General features: G+C 33.3%; 1 protein-coding gene across 3 annotated transcripts in view; it reads left to right on the forward strand.

Moving 5' to 3' along the window:
• The window catches only part of LOC124362609 (diacylglycerol kinase theta), an 86,347-nt gene that overhangs the window by 14,676 nt on the left and 51,504 nt on the right, over window positions 1–20,167 (forward strand). The window lies entirely within an intron of this gene.

Raw genomic sequence — 20,167 nt, forward strand, 5'->3', positions numbered from 1 at the left:
CACACACACACACACACACACACACACATATATATATATATATATATATATATATATATATATATAAATTCAAGTGTCATTGCTGTTTTTGAATGCTGTAATTGTACCCAACCGTAAAATGCTCTGTTCGTATAGACCGTTGCTAATTTCATTGCTTATTTTATCACATAAACCTTTTGAGATGAATTTGGTCTTGCGTGTTGTACACATAATTCATATTTTCCTGGAATTGGATGAAATGGAAGCAGTTGTGAGTATTTAAAACAGATTTAATTCTAAATTGGAATAATACTAAAAAAACGTAATGCTAATATTAACTATATAGGTCATTGGGAGTGGTGAGTTAACCTCCAAAATAACAGAATAGATGTACGGTATGCTGTTTGTCTTGTTGAAGTGTCAGGTTCAAGTGAGAACATCTATCGGTCCGTTACTATTGCGCAGTGCGATCTTTTAAGTCGTTACACATAACTAGCTAATCAGATGGGGTTTAAAGGATGAAACTGGAGAGGGAGGGTTTGTAGGGAGGGCGCTGGTACTACAGTGTTACCCCTTTCGACCCTCATAACTCCCACACGTGAGACCCGGTACAGGGAATATTTTATATTTGTATTACAGGTAACCATGCAACACATCAAGAAAACAAACTGAATACATCATATGGGATCTGAACATGTGACATTTTTATTCATAGATGACACACCACCAAAAAAATTAAATGAAATTATTTTTTTTAATGTTAAAGTCGTTGACAAGATTTGATTGATTTCAGCTCACTCTTGCGCTGTATTAGCCTCCATAGTTCACCTGAAATACAATTTCTTTAACACTGCTATGAAACCTAACTTAAGGGTAATTTTACCGCCACCATTTCAGTAATTTTTTTTATTTACTAAAAAATAATGGTTTTTTTCTCTCATTACTGATCCATTAGCATGTAAATAAAAATAATGCTACAAAAAATTATTTTTTTTTTCATTATTTATATTTTTTTGATATTTTTTCAAAAAAAAGTTAAATGCGAAAAATGGAAATAACTTTTTTATTTTTTAAGATATTTAAAGAAACTTAATATTTTTTTTCCCCCTATGAGATGCTCTATTTTTAATGGTATAAAGACTATCATAGGACTAAAATTCTTAATTTTATAGATTTATTTGTAAAAACATAAAAATTTTACCTCAAATTTGTGAAAACAATATTTAATAAAATAAATACTTACTCACCTAGAAGGTTGTCTATACCATTAAAATTAGTTCATGGTATAAGGGTGCTGAGGTAAAAATTTCAATAGTCTATGTCAAAAACTCTTGAAGTTATTTTAAAAATTGTGTTAAAAAAACTAAAACTTTCGAAAATCGTCAACGAAAGTCTGTAAATACACAAATCTCTACTGAAACTCTCCTGCTCCATATGTAACACCTTCTACTATCTTCTTATCTTCTGAAGCTATCTGTCTGCTTTTCAACAACTTCCTATATTTTTTAAACTTTCCTGTAGCCCTCACATTCTTAGTGCGTAACCGTTTAGAGTCTCTTTGCACTGAATATTTTGAAGTATTTGTCCCTGGGGAGATCTTGCAAGCCTGTTGTAGCTGTGTTATTGTGATGAAGTAACCTTGATTATAAATACAAATTGCTACAAATGTTTACTTATAGCATAATAATAGAACACATTCACTAGAACATAACCTCAAATCTGTCAACTGACCACAGTGTAAACACACAAATCAGAATCAGTCCACAAACATAGAGGACATAAAATTTACATTTATAGGCCTGTGTTATAGTAATGTACACAATATGTGGATGCAATTTCAATATACATTTATATTATACATAATAAGAAACATATTATATGTATAAGTAATAAACATTTGTGTAATTTATAAAAATGTTTGAAAATGTAAAAAATATCTAAATTCGCTACTTTTCTTTTATTTAATTTTTTTAATGAAATATTGGTCAGGATGCCATAAAACTTCAAGAAAATATTTTAAACGAGATTTACTATAAGAATATGTAATAAAAAAAATTGCAAAAAATTTAAAAAAATACCTATTGAAATGGTGGCGGATCCCCTTAATGAACAAAAATGTGAGTGTGTCATGTGAAAAGATATTCCGAAAAAAGGCTATATCCCTAGACAAGATAGGAAGAATAGGCAGATCCGTTGACTTTCAATTTAGCCTGGAATGCCATTTATACATAGAAAATATTCTGATGTATGATGGTGCATGCACATCCAAGGAATTTGGTCCTGTGTAATTTTTGTGTCAATTTCTTTTCTGTATGATTGTATGGCTGTCTATTTGCCCGCAGGACATTTCGAGAATAAATTGAGTTACAGGTTTGAAATTTTGCATGCAACCTTAGTGAAACCTGTTACGCGCCACGGTGTGGTGTACGCCTACATTGTCGTATGTATTAATACATGGTTGAAACGCTAAGTCCTCAGTGACTAACCGATCTTCAACATTGAACTTATGTTAAATCCATTTTAAATTAAAGGACACAATACTATAAATGTATTTGCTGATTTTCCTGATTCCCCGCCAGATCTAAGTGCGATGCCCCATACCACTTAAACGGATAGGCAATACAATTGTCACGGAAGAATAAAATTCTGTATGATTATTTTCCAGCTGTTTTATAGTCATCTCTATAAGAAATTTGTTATTTTTATAACCACACTTTCAATATATGTTACTACTAGCTGTTACCCGCGGCTTCGCACGCGGTTTTTTTAAATCAGAGTCCGTAGCCTACTTTGTCAAAGGATTTATGAGTGTCATCTATGGTATTTTTCAAACGTAAGTAGACATACGATCAGGTTCATGTTATTTCAGCGTCCAAGGTTAGACGACCAGAGGTTGAGGAACTAACTCTTATATCAAGTTTGGCGTATATAGGGGCATTTCAGTTCAAATTAAATATATTTGCGATACCAGAACTGTGTTTCCTCGTTGCCCTTATCAAAAAAATATTATATGGGTATAAAATATACTACTTTGGTTAAATACCGCTTATTTTCAGCGCCATAGATGAGTTTTCCTTGTTGTCCCGACGAAGGGAATATATTTACCTGCTTAGGACTGAGAAGCCTACTTCGGTCGAAAAGTGTCTATTTCCAGGTGTTTCAATTCACTCCCAGTCTAATGTATTTACAGTGCTACAGTTGAGTTTGCCTTATTAACTCGATCAACATATAAGTGTGTTTAAGTGTGTGTAGATCTAAGAAACGTACTCCTGTCAAAAACTGTTGACTTCCGTGTAAAACATTTCCAGTGGCGTATTAGAATTCCCCACGCTGTCTTGATAAATATAATATAATATGTAAACACGTGGAACTGAGAAGCCTACTTCTGCCAAAAACCAAAAAGCGTCTACTTCAGGTTATTTAAATGAACTGTCTAATATATTTATGTTAATAATGTTAATTAATTATGTTTATAAGTTACTTTTGAAATTTGAGTTAGTGTTCCGACCAAGAAAATGTATACATATCTCGATCTCAGAAAACTACTGTTAAAAAGGTCTACTTACGTCTCTTGCAGTCTGTTGTTTGTTCTAAGATATTTCCATTGACACAGTTCAGTTTGCCCCGTTACGATGTAGAAAGTATGCGTACATCTTATGACTGAGAACAGGAGTTTAGTGTCAGTTCAATTTTGATTATGAAACATAAATATTATAATTAAAATACCGGTTAAATTACAAAAATACAATTCTTGCCGTCATAATACAATGTTTATACAAAACAGTTTATTGCATTTGACAGGCTCATGCAATTAATATTGCACAACTTTAGAGACCAATATTGGATTTTTCGCTATTTTAAAGACCAGTGGGGCGTAGCCTCAAGGGATTTTCGAAATAAGAATAGGCCTAAATTCATCCCAGGAACCGTAACAATGTCTATGTAAAATGTCAGTACAATCGGTTGAGTAGTTCACAATTGCGTGCAAACAAAACAAATAAACAAAGGCATTTATAATACTATTAGGAATTAGGGTAATTTTACGTCTTTGTTTTAATTGGCGTTTCTGAATAAGAAAAACATGCAACGTGAAATAATACCAATAACAGATGAGGAAATTGTTTGTTCTGATCTATATAATTTATTCTTTACGGTCACTAAAACACTCATAGACAAATTCGCATTCAAATAGTACTGTATGGAAAATAACTCATCAGTGGGATGGATACCTACAAACTATTATTGTGGATAATGAGTCTTATTGAAGACCTTGAGTAACCCTGTTTTTGACGTAGAACGGTGAGCGGTACCGACCTTTACTGTCTAGAGCCGGTGAGTACACTAGAAACGTTGTGCTACAGGGTGTCCGCGAACTACACCGAACTATTTATTCCGTGCCCAGGATGAAGCTGAAGGAGAAACTGTGACTATGATATCGACAAGAAGTAAGTGATTATATGTTTAATGGCTATGTCGACGATGTCAATTTAGTCATTACAAATTTTCTCAGAATGTCCAGAATAATATCCAGGGTAAGAAAAAAAGGAAGACGATCTTGCACTGGGCGTATACAAACAACCCAACCAAAGAACATCTGGATAGTATCGAACCAAAAAAGTAAAAAGCATTGATGAAGTTTAGTGTGCCAAACAGTAACACGTTATGTCTGTAGAGGTCACTGATGAAGTTGTCTGTTGTTAGCAGGTCTCTATAGCGCATGTTCTGTTTATTGACACACCGAAGTAAGCCTCTTCACTAAAGAAGACAAGTGTGTCTTCAGGCATAACAAGAAGCGCCACACACGCGTTTTCTCGAGCAACAAAATCACAACGTTTCTGCACAACAGCTAGTTTTTAAGGATGAAACTTAGGTCCTTCATAAAGGATACGCCTCGCAGGAGTAATCAATCCTACATCAGCTGTGTTAACGGCCAGAGCGCTAAGAAGGATCGCAAAACAGATAGTCTTTTGAGGTGATCTTACTGTCCGTCATGTCCAGTTTTTCTTTTCTTGACTTCACCAGTTTCCCTGTTGTTTACACATGACAACAGACTAACGAGCACGATCATATAGTGCATTTATACTAAGAATTGTCTCTTGTTTTCAGTAACATACAAAATGGCTGTACTAATATCTGGACAGAGTTAAACAGCATCAAGATTTCATCTGCATTGACATCACATCGGATATGACAGCCAGGCTGGATATCTATACTAAGAATTGACTACTGTTTCTCGCAACATACAAAATGGCTGTACTAATATCTGGACAGAGTTAAACAGCATCAAGATTTCATCTGTATTGACATCACATCGGAGATGACAGCGATACTAGATATTTATACTAAGAAGCGACTCCTGTCCTCTTTAATGTAAAAAATGCCGCAATTATAGTTCTAAAATTTGGAATATTTTGGTAAAGTTAGCGTTTTCGTTATTCTCCAACAACGGACCTAGTGCCACTGCCATCGCTACAAACACTGTATCGGTGATTTTTCTACTTATTCAGTTGAAAAGTATGGCACTACTTCTTCAAAAATTCCACCAATCCTACAGTCTATGCAGTAAGTTACTTTCTAGTTGAATGTTGCTATACAAACAAGATTGAATACATAACATAAAGCAATATAATCATATAATTTTATACCATACTACTGTAAGTATTTTGTCATTAAAAATGATTCATTGCTGGACAGCTCTTGTTATTGTACTGTTAAATATAAGTTTGTCAAAATAATTTCGTACGTTAATCTAAACTAAAGTTGACAGATTATGTTGACCGTAACTGAATTCATTGCTGGAATGGTCGTGAACTGAGTGATGTAATGTATATTTAAAATAAGTGGTTCTAGTGTTGGTAATCTGGCAAAGTGTTCGTTATCAAAACTCACAAGCAAAGCAATTACAGAGTTATAATTTTAAATAAATTTTTCTTTTTTTATACCACGTGTACCTAATTCAAACTTAATTGTAAAACGGTATAATACATTTGTGACTCCATAATTTATAAAACTAACATTTTGCGTGTAGGGTAGGAGGAAAGTGGTAACATTCGTAGGAATCTTGACTAATACAATCACCCACATGCGGAAAGTGTATGCATGCTTCACCCATTATGACCACTAGAACCCCAAAAAATGTTGCATTCTATGCTATTCAGATTAACCTTGGTATTGAGGTAGTAGGTACACATGCCATGGTTGTGAGTCTAGGAAATGAAGTTTTAAGATGGCAACGGTTTACACTTGTGGTAAACTTTTATGTCTGTTAAATCACAAACCTAACCACAACTTAATGTTTTTTTTAAAAGTTTTGGTATGTAATTTTTTTATTTTACATACTTTAATACCTCTTAAGATTTCCAATTGGCGTTCACTGAGCGTTACGTAACGGAATAGTTAACAATACTAAGTGTCGTGTGCAAATATGAAACGAGTTTTATAACCTTGGAATAATTTATAAAAACATTTATTTGTAATTTTTTGATGCTCAAGAGATTTCAAGATGTAGGCTGTGAAAGGTTTTGAAAATTATAATTACAACTCTTTGATATATTTGACCTCACAATAGATTGAGTCCTTCCTTGGGCCAAGAAGAATCTATCTAGTAAGTTTCGAGCTTTATACCTACAATCCCTATACAGAGTGAGGCAGTCCACCCGTCTGCGATGTAAGCGGCTGTAACGAGAAACCTACCTTCTTTGTTTTAACGAAAACCTCCATATTCGAGCCCAAAAAATTCAAGGAAAATGTTTAACGCCCAACAATATCCCAAATGGCTGTTTTGGTCGGATAGGGGTCATTTTTGAAAGATCTTCAAATGTTAAGTAGGTCGAGCCGTACCTCATTTTAAAGGTCTTTTTATATTCACTGTCCGTTTTCAAAAAAGTTTTAAATTTATTTCGCTTCTGGTATAGAGGGTGGCCCAAAATGTCAAAGTAGTACAATTTACAGTTTTATTTACTGCTACGCCGTTTAAAATTTTAGCAAATTCAAATTTGTATTTAAGGTTACCAAACAAGTACTATTTCAAAAAATAAGTTACAATTGTCACTTTTCACCACGTTTTCCAATTTTAAATCTAGTTTAAAGTCAGGACATTTATCTTTATAAAACCTAAAAAATTTAAATATCAAGACATGACTTTCTTTGCACCATCAATAGATCTTCTAAAAACTAACATTTATTGTATCTAAAGTTTGGCCTTGTTTCGGATGGTTAAGAAATTACGTCAAAATACTAATTTTCATAACGTTTTTTGTTGGATTACAGAGTTTTGAACTCCCTGTGTTTGCCATAGGTTCGTAGTAAATTAATATTTTAAATGATGTTTACCTTTTTAAAAAAACTTTTCTCACTTGGATGGTATAATTTGTCATTATTATTCCTACAATTATCTAGGTTCTAACTATTTCGGTTTACGTTATTCGACCAACCTTATTTACACATAGTCGAACTGTAATCCGTCGTTTTTCAAGCAAGAGTTCTACCCTGCAACATTGATTTTCTACAATTCATTTCCGTTTGTCGATCGAACAGCAGCTCCGATTCGTTGCATCATTTCGTCTCAAGTTGTGGGCCTTGATGCATAAGTATTTAACCTTCTCCACAAGTATGCATGTTACATCCGGGGATTTGGATGGGTAGTTGAGTTGTCCATTTTTCCCAATCCATTTTTGAGGATATTCCTCATCCATATTGAGGGTCGAGTACCTTTGGTTGTCTACCTCCCGTATTCAGTGCGGATTCTCAAAAGCCCAGAACCTCATGTTTGGACGGTCTATTTTTCCATTGCTCCAGAAGGTTGCATCGTCGCACCATAAAACCTGATTAATCTTCGTGCATTTTATCTCAAATCCACAAACAAAAGTTTATTCTTAAAAGACAGTCATCTCCATGCAGTTCTTGATGTAGTGAAATCCGGTATGGGTGTATTTTATTGTCCTTGTAAAAAGGATCCTGAGTACTGATCGATGGCTCATTCCTGCATCAGAAGTCGCTCTTCTAGATGAGTCACGTGGATAAGGTGAACCGCAGCCAAAACGTCTGTTGCCGTATCACCCCTTACAGGTCTAGTAAGCTGTTGCTCTTTGTTGTGATCCAGTTATACATCTCCAGTTTCACGGCCACGGCTGGCAAGTCTGTGTAACGTTGAGTGTACAGAGCAGCAGGAGCTGTGGAGTTCTGTAAAACATTCATCTAAGACCATCAAGATTGAAAACTCTTCCTCGTTGGTGAATGACAGGCATATCCGACAAGCAACAATACACGGACACGGCACGAACTACTGATGAACTCAAATAAATAAAATCTATCAAGAGATGAGTATCGCCCAAGTCTTTTTAAAAAGGTTCAGTAGTTGTTGAGAATATGCTTGTCCATACCGATAGATGTAACTGAACGTAGAAACATGTAGTCGTATTTAGATTAATTAATTAGAAACGTCGTGAAAATTAGTATTCTTAGTGCCATTTCTCGACCATCCCAGATGTAACTAGACTTTAAATACAAACATTTCAGTTTTAAAGGAGCTATTCTTAGGTGTAATGATCGGCATACTTTGCTATTTGAATTTCTTAGGTTTTACGAGTTTGAAATATACTAAATTTGAACAATTTAAAAAATTATAAATCTGGTGACAACCAACAACTGTAACATATTTTCAGAAAGAATACTACTTTGGTAATCTTGGATAAACATTTGATTTGCTAAAATGTTTAACGGGGTAATAGTAAAATACAGTGAAACCATACAACTTAGACATTTTGGACCACCCAACTTTCATATCTACAATCTCATATCTTGCAAAGTCAGTGGAATAATCATTGAAATTGACTTTAAAATTACGCACGGCTTAACCTAAGTTCACATTAAAAAAAAAATTAAAAATTGATCTCTACCCCCCTCCCCCAAATTCTTTGGAGTCAAAATATGGGGTTTTTTGTTAAAATGAAGAAGGTAGGTTGCTCGTCCAGCCGCTATACGTTGCGGGCTGGTGGTCTACCTCACCCTGTATATTGGAGATTCTGTTGATGCTGTGTATAAAATATGCACGTAAAAACTCGAAAAATATATAATTTTAATCCTATACAAGGAATATTTGTCAATTTTAAGTACTAATTTGGGCCATCTTCTAAATTCAGGTTCACTGGAGAAACGACTAAATATATAATCCTAATAATTATAAATGTGAAAGTGCCCTTTTTTGTTTTGTTTTCAAGAGTAACCAACACAACCGATTGGACCGAACTTTTACATGCACATAAGAAAATATTTAACATATTTTCTTGATCGTGTCAACAAGGTAAACTCAACATTAGCGCCAAAAATTTAATTAACTCGAACGAGAAGTGCTCGTAGAGGTGCAAAACCTACGAAAATGCGTGCAAAGCCACTCGTAACTGCTTGTAAGAATATATTTTTACAGAGTGTAGGGCTATATGAAATATGTCTGAAGGATGTTTTACTTCAAAAAGATATGTAATTGTCTTAAAACAATACAGATATAATTCTCTCTAGATATAGAATTCACATAAAAAGATAAAAGATTCCTTATTTTAACATGCAGAGTTGTGGATAAGAAACCCTTTCTGTAACATTGAACCTGGGGACCAAAGGCTTCTTCCGAACCACCACCACAAAATGGCCGGGAAGTGGGCTACTTGCAAAGACAGGATCGCTCAGTGGTCACACATCCAAGGGGTAGCTATGCTTGTCTCGGTTGTCTTGTCCATTAGACTTTGCCATTTATTGGAAACACATTAGACATACGCATATACACACAAATACACATAAATACTGTAATAAAGTTATCTTCGACCATTTTTCATTGGGCTTGGTAACTATATTGGTTGATAATAACTGCTTTAAATTCCAATTATTCCTCGTATAAACTGTCATAAGAAATACGAAATGGGAGATAAGAAACCAACGGAATTCTATGATTACAAATATCGATGGAATGTAGCATTCCATAATATGTTGTTTTAAGTACACAACATTTTGAAATGAAACTAGATAATGCAAGGGACTTTTAGTACCCTAACATTATTGTTAATTTAATCTAATAATGCTATGTTGTCTTTTCCAAAAATAGCTATTTTTAAGAAATGATTACATATTATTGAGTATCTGCCATTTAGATGTAAGGCGTAATCTTAATTAGTTGAGGTAGAGACTTGTCATATTTTAGTGAATATTCATTTAATGGACCAAAATGTGGGGGTGATAATCTAAAACGTAGGAAGATTTAGTTAAACAAAATTTTCTCTTCAGTCATTTAGCACAGGTCTGTTGACTGTTATATATATTTTGACATACTAATCACGTACATAACCATGTTATAATCAAACTACAAACCCAGTCATGTTAATAGTTTAAGAAAGACCATGCAGTTAGCTTATTTCGAATTGGAAGATGCTTGGAAATTTAATTCTATATTCAGGCTTCCAATATATTCACGTATTTCGCCATCGGTTAATGAACAGTATCCAAAAATGAATTAAATAACGTGTATTGGGCTCTATATACGGTGTAATTTTTAATATTTTAAAATATAACATAATGAGATGAATTGAAGTTTTTATTAATATTGTATGTTTACAGAATCTTACACATAGGTGCGATATCTGGACAAAATAGAACCTTTAAAATGGTCTCTTACGTACAAGAACGTGGCTGTTTGTGCTCCATACATTTTTACTGTGTTGACTCAATGGCCCACAAAGGAACATTTTCCACACAAAAACTGTTCTTTTCTTATTGTTTATTTAGTTATTTTTTCATTTAAGTGTTCATGTGCTTTTATAATTTTCCAAGTTTTAATTTTTAAGACAAACGTATGCACAGTAAATACTTTTATAAGCTCCTTTTTGAGAGTATTTTCTGTGATTGTCACGAATGTAACTTAAAGCACAATACTTGAAATTTGATGACGCAGCATTTGTGTTTTATATATGGTCAATTTTCTGGTCACCCTTGTCGTGCAAAGACTGAGAGCACAGTACATAGAATACTCTAGTTATTTGTATAGTTATTGTGATTTGTGAAAGTGTCGTCTACAATTTATCGTTTCCTTACCGCACAGATTAATATTATCGTGGTTTGCATTGAACTAAATTTAATACAATTTGTATTAGTACGTCGGTAACGGAAAAATACCTGGTGGTTGGTTTGCTTAGTAACCACAGTTCACATTTTATCATACAGTACTGCTGTCTGCAAGTCAATATTAAACTTACATGTACAATTTCAATTTTTAAAACATCCGTATACAAAATAAAAGGATATAATTCTATTTAATGTTGTCCTTCAACGTCTATGCAACAATGTGTATAGCTTAAAATAGCTTTAATTTATTTGTAAAGTGATTTCATTTAATATATCAGACATAATATTTTTTATATGTATTTTTTATTGGAATTAATATGAAGAGAAACGGACATTTATTTTGACACAGAGTTTTATGGCGTAACATTTTAATGCATTTACGTGCTAAATATGCGGTGTTAAGTTCGTGTGAGTTGTTTTGTCCATACTAAAAAATAGTGTCTCCTTGACGGTCGGGGAGGCTGGCTGCTCACGGGTCTGGGAGCGCTCCGCTCGCACCTCGCTCCACCAGCATTGATCCAGCGGCTGTGACGTCACAGTGCGGGGGGTGGCGCGGCGCGGCGCGGCGGCAGGTCACGCCTCCCTCTCGCTCTCACCAGTCACCACTACGCACATTCTTATAACAATTGACACCGACACGACACTAGATGCAGATAAATAACTACGGCTGGACCACTAACCCCTCACATCGAGTACAGTCACGGGGTCCAGCTTCACCGGCATTGTGTCGTAGTCGAGATACAGGACGGGAGATGAAATGTACAGACGACCTTGTACAGCCTCCGCAACTGTTGGGTGGCATTCCTCGCGTACTTCTGTACGTGATGGGGCTCCTGGGTTCGTGATCTAATACTCAAGGGTGGTTTGTGGGTCAATCTAGTGGCGGTTAACACTTAGGAGGGAAAATTATTACACAAACTTTGTAGAAACTCCAATTAGCTCTAGTTAGCATATGTAACAAATTACAAAGCTTATTAATTATTCGTAGAGTATTGAAATCACACACACTGGACGACTTGATAAATAACAATCATTTGATCATATTAACACTTTTTCAGACCAGTAGCAAAGCATATCCATGGGGTAAAGTGCAAAGTTCCTATTTCAGTCCCATAATGAGCGATGAACGAAATAACAATAAAATACACTTTCAGAAATATGTATTTCAAACTACCAACAGGTCTACTAGTTTTTCGAGTACATGTAAAAATGAAGTCTAGAAATAAATATTAGAGAGCCTAATAAACTAAAAACTGATAAAATAATTGGTGTTATGAAAAGAAAGATATTTTATAACAGTGATTTTTCAATGTGAAAATTCGATTTGAAAAATGTTTTAAGTATGTTTATTCATAATTAGTTAGAACTAGTTCATTAAAATTGCAATGTAATTTTCTCTACACTGTTTATTAGTTTATACTATTTTAGGCAGCTTTGATGAAATATAAAAGCAATAAACTAACTTAACAGTTATAAAATTAATAATATAATTAATAAATAAACAAATCATTCCTAATATAGGCTATAGAAAATAATCAATTCTTTTGATATGTGATGTTTTAACCAAAACATATGTTTTTTTTTAATTACTTAAATATTAAAAAGAAATTGAATTGTTAATTTTGGAGATCCTTAAAACGCTAATTAATGTAATGTAATTAAGGTTAAATGGTAGAGACAATTTTAGTCTCAGCCTTCTCATTCATTCATTCATTAAAATCATTTTTTTTATTGTGCATGACATCCTAGAATTTTTTATTAAATTAAAAATAAACTGAATTTACTAAATATGCAGTAAAAATAGTCTCAAAAATGAAAAAAATGGTTTAAAGATATTTGATGGTGTGAACATATTTTTTAGCATGTATAGTTTACACGTGTTATGTTAAAGTGTATTATTTTCTTGAAATAAATTATAGTTGGTGATTGTTTATTGTAAAAGCTTCATTAGTTACATAAGTATGATTCTAAATACTGCACAAATGGTCAAATTTATTTTTGACTGAATATGTTGTAAAATTAGGTTTTAAATATTATGTTAATTTATATTTAATATTAGATATCTAATCTCATCTGATTAATTTAGTTGTCTTACACCCAAAATACCTTGTACTGGGAGGTTATAATATATTTGCTATCTTATTATATACATATTTAAAATTTGTATGTAAAGGGATATAACGAGGTTTTGTGTGACAAAATGCATAACGCAAGTAAAAAATTTAACTATTTTCTAGTGTAGACTCTTTACAGCTATCCTTGTATTCAAACCTAGGTGTCCAAAAATCTAATATTTAGTAATTAAATTATATGAAATATAAGTTTTTATTTTCAAATTTACAATCTTGGTTATTGTTATTATCTCTTCAATTTATGCCTCAACCATTCATTGACATGTATGAATTGTGAAAAATTTGGTTTTCAAAAATTAATAATTATGAATTAAATAGCTTGTAAAAAGATTTATTCTTCAAAGCAATACTTGCAGAAGGTTTCTTAAAATAAATGTTGCATACTGCCGTTTATTGCTTCAATTAAAATAAAATAAATATTGTACTTGTAAAAGCACAATAGCCATATCTTTCAATTCCTTCGCCCTTCTTCTCTCGCAGAATACCCGGCTGTGCCCTTGTGAGGAGTGTTACAGCCCATTTCATTATTTTCTGGGTTGGCTGGGGTGTATGTTTCATCTTCCTTAATGAGCCCTCTTCAGGAAGGGCCTTGAGTTCTTTTTGTTACATCAACAAGCTCACTTTAAGGCATCTTCGAGTGGAAGCCCGTGTTTCTTCCACATCACCAATGAGCTTTCATTGTGAAAGTAAAAACCTTCATCCAATGCAAAACTCGTATATTTCTTGAGATTGTTAATGAATCAGTAGAAGAAAAATCACAGGTTTGAATATATGCACACTAGTGGTTGTTTGTCTTTTTTCTTGGGGTTGGATGTATAAAATGATGGTGTCAGAATACTTTACATATTTACTTTCAGTCTTATTTTATAGTATAGGAAAAAATACTTTGAGATTTTTGTGGACACCCATTTTTGGGTAAGTAAAAACCACTAGTTTCTAAAAGAGATGCTGTTACATTTTAATTTCAGTTTTACTATTAAGCGAATGCTTTAAATTGTAATTTTTTTTTAATTTAGGACAAATATAACATTTTAATCATTGTACAAAACAAACAGATTCTTTAAGTTTCATGAGATTTGGCAAGTAGATATAACTTTTGACTAGTTCTAAATTTTCTTTTAAATTATTATTTTTAAACCATTTCAATATGGTTTAAAGTCAAAAAACAAAGCTTCCTCAATTAACATGTTTATCCTTTGATTAGGATTTAAGCATATACTACTTTTATACCAATAAATGTCAATTAAAATAACAAACAAAATTCCAATGCTCATTAGGGAGAAGTAATAAGAGACTAAATTAGTATTTTGGGTTAAGGAAACTAATCTCATATACTTGTAAATATTTGACAGCCCAGAACATAATATTTTGTGACATCAAATTAAGTAAAATTTTCTGAAATGTTACAAATTAATATGATTTATCAACAAGAATAATTTCAAAACTTAAAAATATGTTTTGTTATTATAATTTAGTTTTTTTTTTATAAATAAATTGTAAACATTTATATCTAACTTACCACATTTTTAAGATTTACTCAGGACATTTATATTTATAGTTCAAACTAAAGTACTGATCATATAACAAACAGTTTAAAGATCAGATCTTATAATAGAAACAGTTTTATATCACCATTGTTTTGTTATCAATTTTATCCAAAAATAGTGGAGTTTTTAGAAGATATGCAGACAAAATTCTCACTCTGGTAATAGGTTTAGCACCAAATTCATTAAAGTATAATAAGGCAATGGATTTACTGCAAACTGGTATGACATAATTCCTGTCATGGCTTCTGCTGCTGCTGCTGTAACTTACTGGATGTGTCAGCTGGGATGGTCCAATGGAGGTGAAGCTCACAGAGATACCTGTATATGATACTGGATAAAGAGGCTAACTGGGTAGTGAACACAATTACCAACAAAAGCAATTGTTCATTGCACAGTGGAAACCAAGGATCATATCTAAATAAATAAAATAAAAAGCAAACAAAGTTGGCCTCACAATATAAATACTTTTTATGGATTATCATTAGTGCAGTTAGTGAGATAGGGTTGCTGCTTAAGCTGGTGTATTTCCAATGCGAAAATATGGCTGGTAAACATTTATTAGCTGAATTAGCTGGTATATTCCCAATAATATCCAATGATGCTGGTGTTATAGGATTACTGAAAAAGTTGTCATGTGTATAATTTTTAAGAAGTGTGCCTTGTGTAACGATCTTGATGGCAAAGTAATTGTATTTTCAATACTGCTATGAAAAAGATGAGTAATGCCAGTAAACTTGTATTGTATTATCAATGTAATACACAGGCTACATTACATTACTGACAAGACAAGTATATTTTATGTTTTACACACTGCAATGAAACTATTGAGTGGCGTATTTATAATGCCATCCATAGACTAATGTGACAGTACTGATGCAGCCAGTGTATTCCCAATTCTGCCATGAAACTGATGAGTGATACTGGTAAACCTGTTCAGTTTCAATGCAATCTATGGACTAATGTGACAGTACTGATGCATCTAGTGTAATCCCAATTCTGCCATGAAACTGATAAGTGATACTGGTAAACCTGTTCAGTTTTAATGCAATCTATAGACTAATGTGACAGTACTGATGCAGCTAGTGTATTCCAAAATTCTGCCATGAGACTGATAAGTGATACTGGCAAACCTGTTCAGCTCCAATGCCATCCATGGACTAATGTGACAGTACTGATGCAGCCAGTGTATTCCCAAATTCTGCCATTTGAAACTGATGAGTGATACTGGTAAACCTGTTCAGTTTTAATGCAATCTATAGACTAATGTGACAGTACTGATGCAGCTAGTGTATTCCAAAATTCTGCCATGAGACTGATAAGTGATACTGGCAAACCTGTTCAGCTCCAATGCCATCCATGGACTAATGTGACAGTACTGATGCAGCCAGTGTATTCCCAAATTCTGCCATGAAACTGATGAGTGATACTGGTAAACCTGTTCAGTTTTAATGCAATCTATAGACTAATGTGACAGTACTGATGCAGCTAGTGTATTCCAAAATTCTGCCATGAGACTGATAAGTGATACTGGTAAACCTGTTCAGTTTTAATGCAATCTATAGACTAATGTGACAGTACTGATGCAGCTAGTGTAATCCAAAATTCTGCCATGAGACTGATAAGTGATACTGGCAAACCTGTTCAGCTCCAATGCCATCCATGGACTAATGTGACAGTACTGATGCAGCCAGTGTATTCCCAAATTCTGCCATGAAACTGATGAGTGATACTGGTAAACCTGTTCAGTTCAATTGCCATCCATAGACTAATGTGACAGTACTGATGCATCTAGTGTAATCCCAATTCTGCCATGAAACTGATAAGTGATACTGGTAAACCTGTTCAGTTTTAATGCAATCTATAGACTAATGTGACAGTACTGATGCAGCTAGTGTATTCCAAAATTCTGCCATGAGACTGATAAGTGATACTGGTAAACCTGTTCAGTTTTAATGCAATCTATAGACTAATGTGACAGTACTGATGCAGCTAGTGTAATCCAAAATTCTGCCATGAGACTGATAAGTGATACTGGCAAACCTGTTCAGCTCCAATGCCATCCATGGACTAATGTGACAGTACTGATGCAGCCAGTGTATTCCCAAATTCTGCCATGAAACTGATGAGTGATACTGGTAAACCTGTTCAGTTCAATTGCCATCCATAGACTAATGTGACAGTACTGATGCAGCTATTGTATTCCCAATTCTGCTTTGAAACTGATGCAGAACTGACGCAGAATGAGTGATACTGGTAAACCTGTTCAGTTCCACTGCCATCCATAGACTGATGTGACAGTACTGATGCAGCCAGTGTATTCCCAAATTCTGCCATGAAACTGTTAAGTGAAACAAGTAAACCTGTTCAGTATTTACAATACCATCCATAGACTAATGTGATGGTACTAAAAAAGCAAGTGTATTTAATGTGGTGCTATGAAATTTATGAGTAGAGCAGGTAAAACTGTTGTGTATTTCCAATGCCTATCATTGGCTGATGAGACTTTCTGATAAAGGTAGCATATCCTAAGTGCTGACATGAATCTGGACAGTGAGCTGTTGAGTATTTCTAATGCCATTAAAGGATGATAAGGCTGTCTTATTGACTAAGCTAGTGAGTATGTATTCTTAATGCTGCTATGCAAATTATAAACCTGATATGATTTCCAATGTTACCATAAGCCTTGTGAGACATTGATTTCTTAGCAATGGTTATGTGTATCCAATAATGCTTTGAGATTTGCTCTTGAAAATAATTTATGTAAAAAGCATGATTTATTTGGATTTTGTGAGAATGATCATGTAATGACAACACTATTTATTTATGTCTCTTATTTACTAAAACATAGGATTTTTTGTAATTAATTATAAATAGCCAAAGAATATCTCTGTCTCACTAAATTAATTAGTAATATTTTTTATTTTAAAGCCAAATGTATTTTCAGTTCAGATTTTAAATAAAGTCAAATCTAGACATTCCTCTTACTAATTAAATGTATTATCTGTTTGTAATAATTATTTATCCAAGCTACCCTTGAATCTTGGATAGTTTGCTACAATGACTTTGCACATACTGATATATTTACTATGTAACAAAACATTGTAGAATTTTGTTTGTACATGTATGTGGAAAGCCTATCTTAGTTTCTCAAGTCTTATTTTTAACCCTTCTGTCAGCTTCCTTTATCAAAGATCAGTGTTCTAATATATTCATTCATATTTAGGGTTGTGTGAATTTGTGAATAAGTTTTAGTCCAGCAAGAACATGTAGCCTACATTATAATCTTTGAACAAAGATTTATAGAACAAACATACTTTACGTGATCAAATTGTCATATTATCTAATATATTCAGTTAAACAGGATAAAATCCATTCATATTCATCTGAGCCCAGGCTTAATTCTTTTATCTACCTACCATGAAGTTATATATTTATTCTGATAATAATCTTTCCATCAATATATAAATTAAATGTGAATTGAGTTAATTTTGGGTGCTTGGTAACTTGGAGTTAAAACAGAATAACTTGGAAGGGCAGAGTTACATCAAAGCAGTTGGTTTTTAATGATCTTAACTGATAGAAAAAGATTTCTTTTATTCTACTTAAAAAATCTACAAGGAGGGTGGTTCAAGGATAAAAGAGTTATTATGGTACTCACAGACATTCATATATAGGCTACATCAATGTTATAAAATGTATTTGTTTTGTTCAGTAAAAGTTATGTGACTATAAAATGGCAGTTCCAATGTTTTACGAATATCTAATGTAGTGACATTAAGCAATTTCTGAGAAAATCTTTACTGAATTAAGGTAAAATATGTAGCTTATGTTGAAAGATTGTCTTGAAAAGTTTAATTAAAGCGAACAATTGAGACTGATGCTTCTTGGAACAGTGTTACTATAGTGGGTACCCTTGGTTTTCGTCAATCACTATTTCTAAAAGCCTTATATGGAAGAAAATTAGAGGATAAAGGAGATAATTAAATTATCTTGTTTCTCCCCAAACAAAATTCTAGTGAAAATACTTATTAAATGTAAGGTCATATTTTTACAGTAAACGTTTGGCTCAATAAAGACAAGTTTTTTGTTTTGGGTTTTTTAATGAAAATCAGTATGGATCTAGTATATATATATATTATATTGTTAACATAATTGTTTTCTTATTTAAGAACAAACCGATTTTGGAAATTCAGGAAAACACAAAATGTTTGTAGGTTATGTATGTCAGTAGTATAAATTTTATTTCGCTGATAACAAGTGAAAAGGGTAACACTGTTTCATGCTTTTGCTTGTCAAATTTTGCCTTTTAGAATATGGAGTGTTATCTGTGGACAAAAAGAAACATTCATTAGTTAAATGTCAATTGAATATGAATAATCAATCAATTTTTTGTTCTGTGAATAAATTTACATTTATACATGCCAGAAGAATTTTTAAATAAATCAAAGTTAATCAATTAAAACAACTTTGGCTTAATTAAATATTAGATAAGGTTCCATATCAAACTATATAGTCCCAAAAGAATTAAAATAATAAAAACATTGTTTATACAAATAAACTACTTTTAAGTTTCTTTTAAAGAAATCCTGCTCTTCTCACGTAGTATTCTGGAGAAGACTTGTGAACTGAGATGCAGAGATGGTAAGGCCTCATCTCAAAGCACTGTTACCACGTCCAATAACAGCTAGGTTGTTCTTCCCTCCTATGCCATGATGGTGTGAACTGAGATGCAGAGATGGTAAGGCCCCCTTTTAAAAACATTTTTACCATGTCCAGTAACAGCTAGGTTATCTTCACTGTTATGCCATGATGGTGTGAACTGAGATGCAGAGATGGTAAGGCCTCCTCTCAAAAACATTTATACCATGTCCAGTAACAGCTAGGTTATCTTCACTGTTATGCCATGATGGTGTGAACTGAGATGCAGAGATGGTAAGGCCTCCTCTCAAAAACACTTTTACCATGTCCAGTAACAGCTAGGTTGTTCTTCCCTGTAATGCCATGATGGTGTGAACTGAGATGTAGAGATGGTAAGGCCCCCTCTCAAAAACACTTTTACCATTTCCAGTAACAGCTAGGTTGTTCTTCCCTGTTATGCCATGATGGTGTGAACTGAGATGCATAGATGGTAAGGCCTCCTCTCAAAGCACTGTTACCATGTATAGTAACAGCTAGGTTATTCTTCTGTCTTGTACTATGATGATGGTATGAATCTCTCGCTATAAACTGTTCTGTATTGTTCCTCACACACAATTAATTTATGCCCCACTACTCCTGCCACTGACATGATTCCGTACTTACAATAAAGGCATACACTGAACTGCATCTTATTCATCCCCCGTTAGTTCTGAGCCCTTTCTAAAGTCAAAATACTTTTTTTCTTACTTATAAATGTAATATGAA

This window comes from Homalodisca vitripennis, chromosome 5 (assembly GCF_021130785.1).
Source record: "Homalodisca vitripennis isolate AUS2020 chromosome 5, UT_GWSS_2.1, whole genome shotgun sequence".
Classification (NCBI taxonomy): domain Eukaryota; kingdom Metazoa; phylum Arthropoda; class Insecta; order Hemiptera; family Cicadellidae; genus Homalodisca; species Homalodisca vitripennis.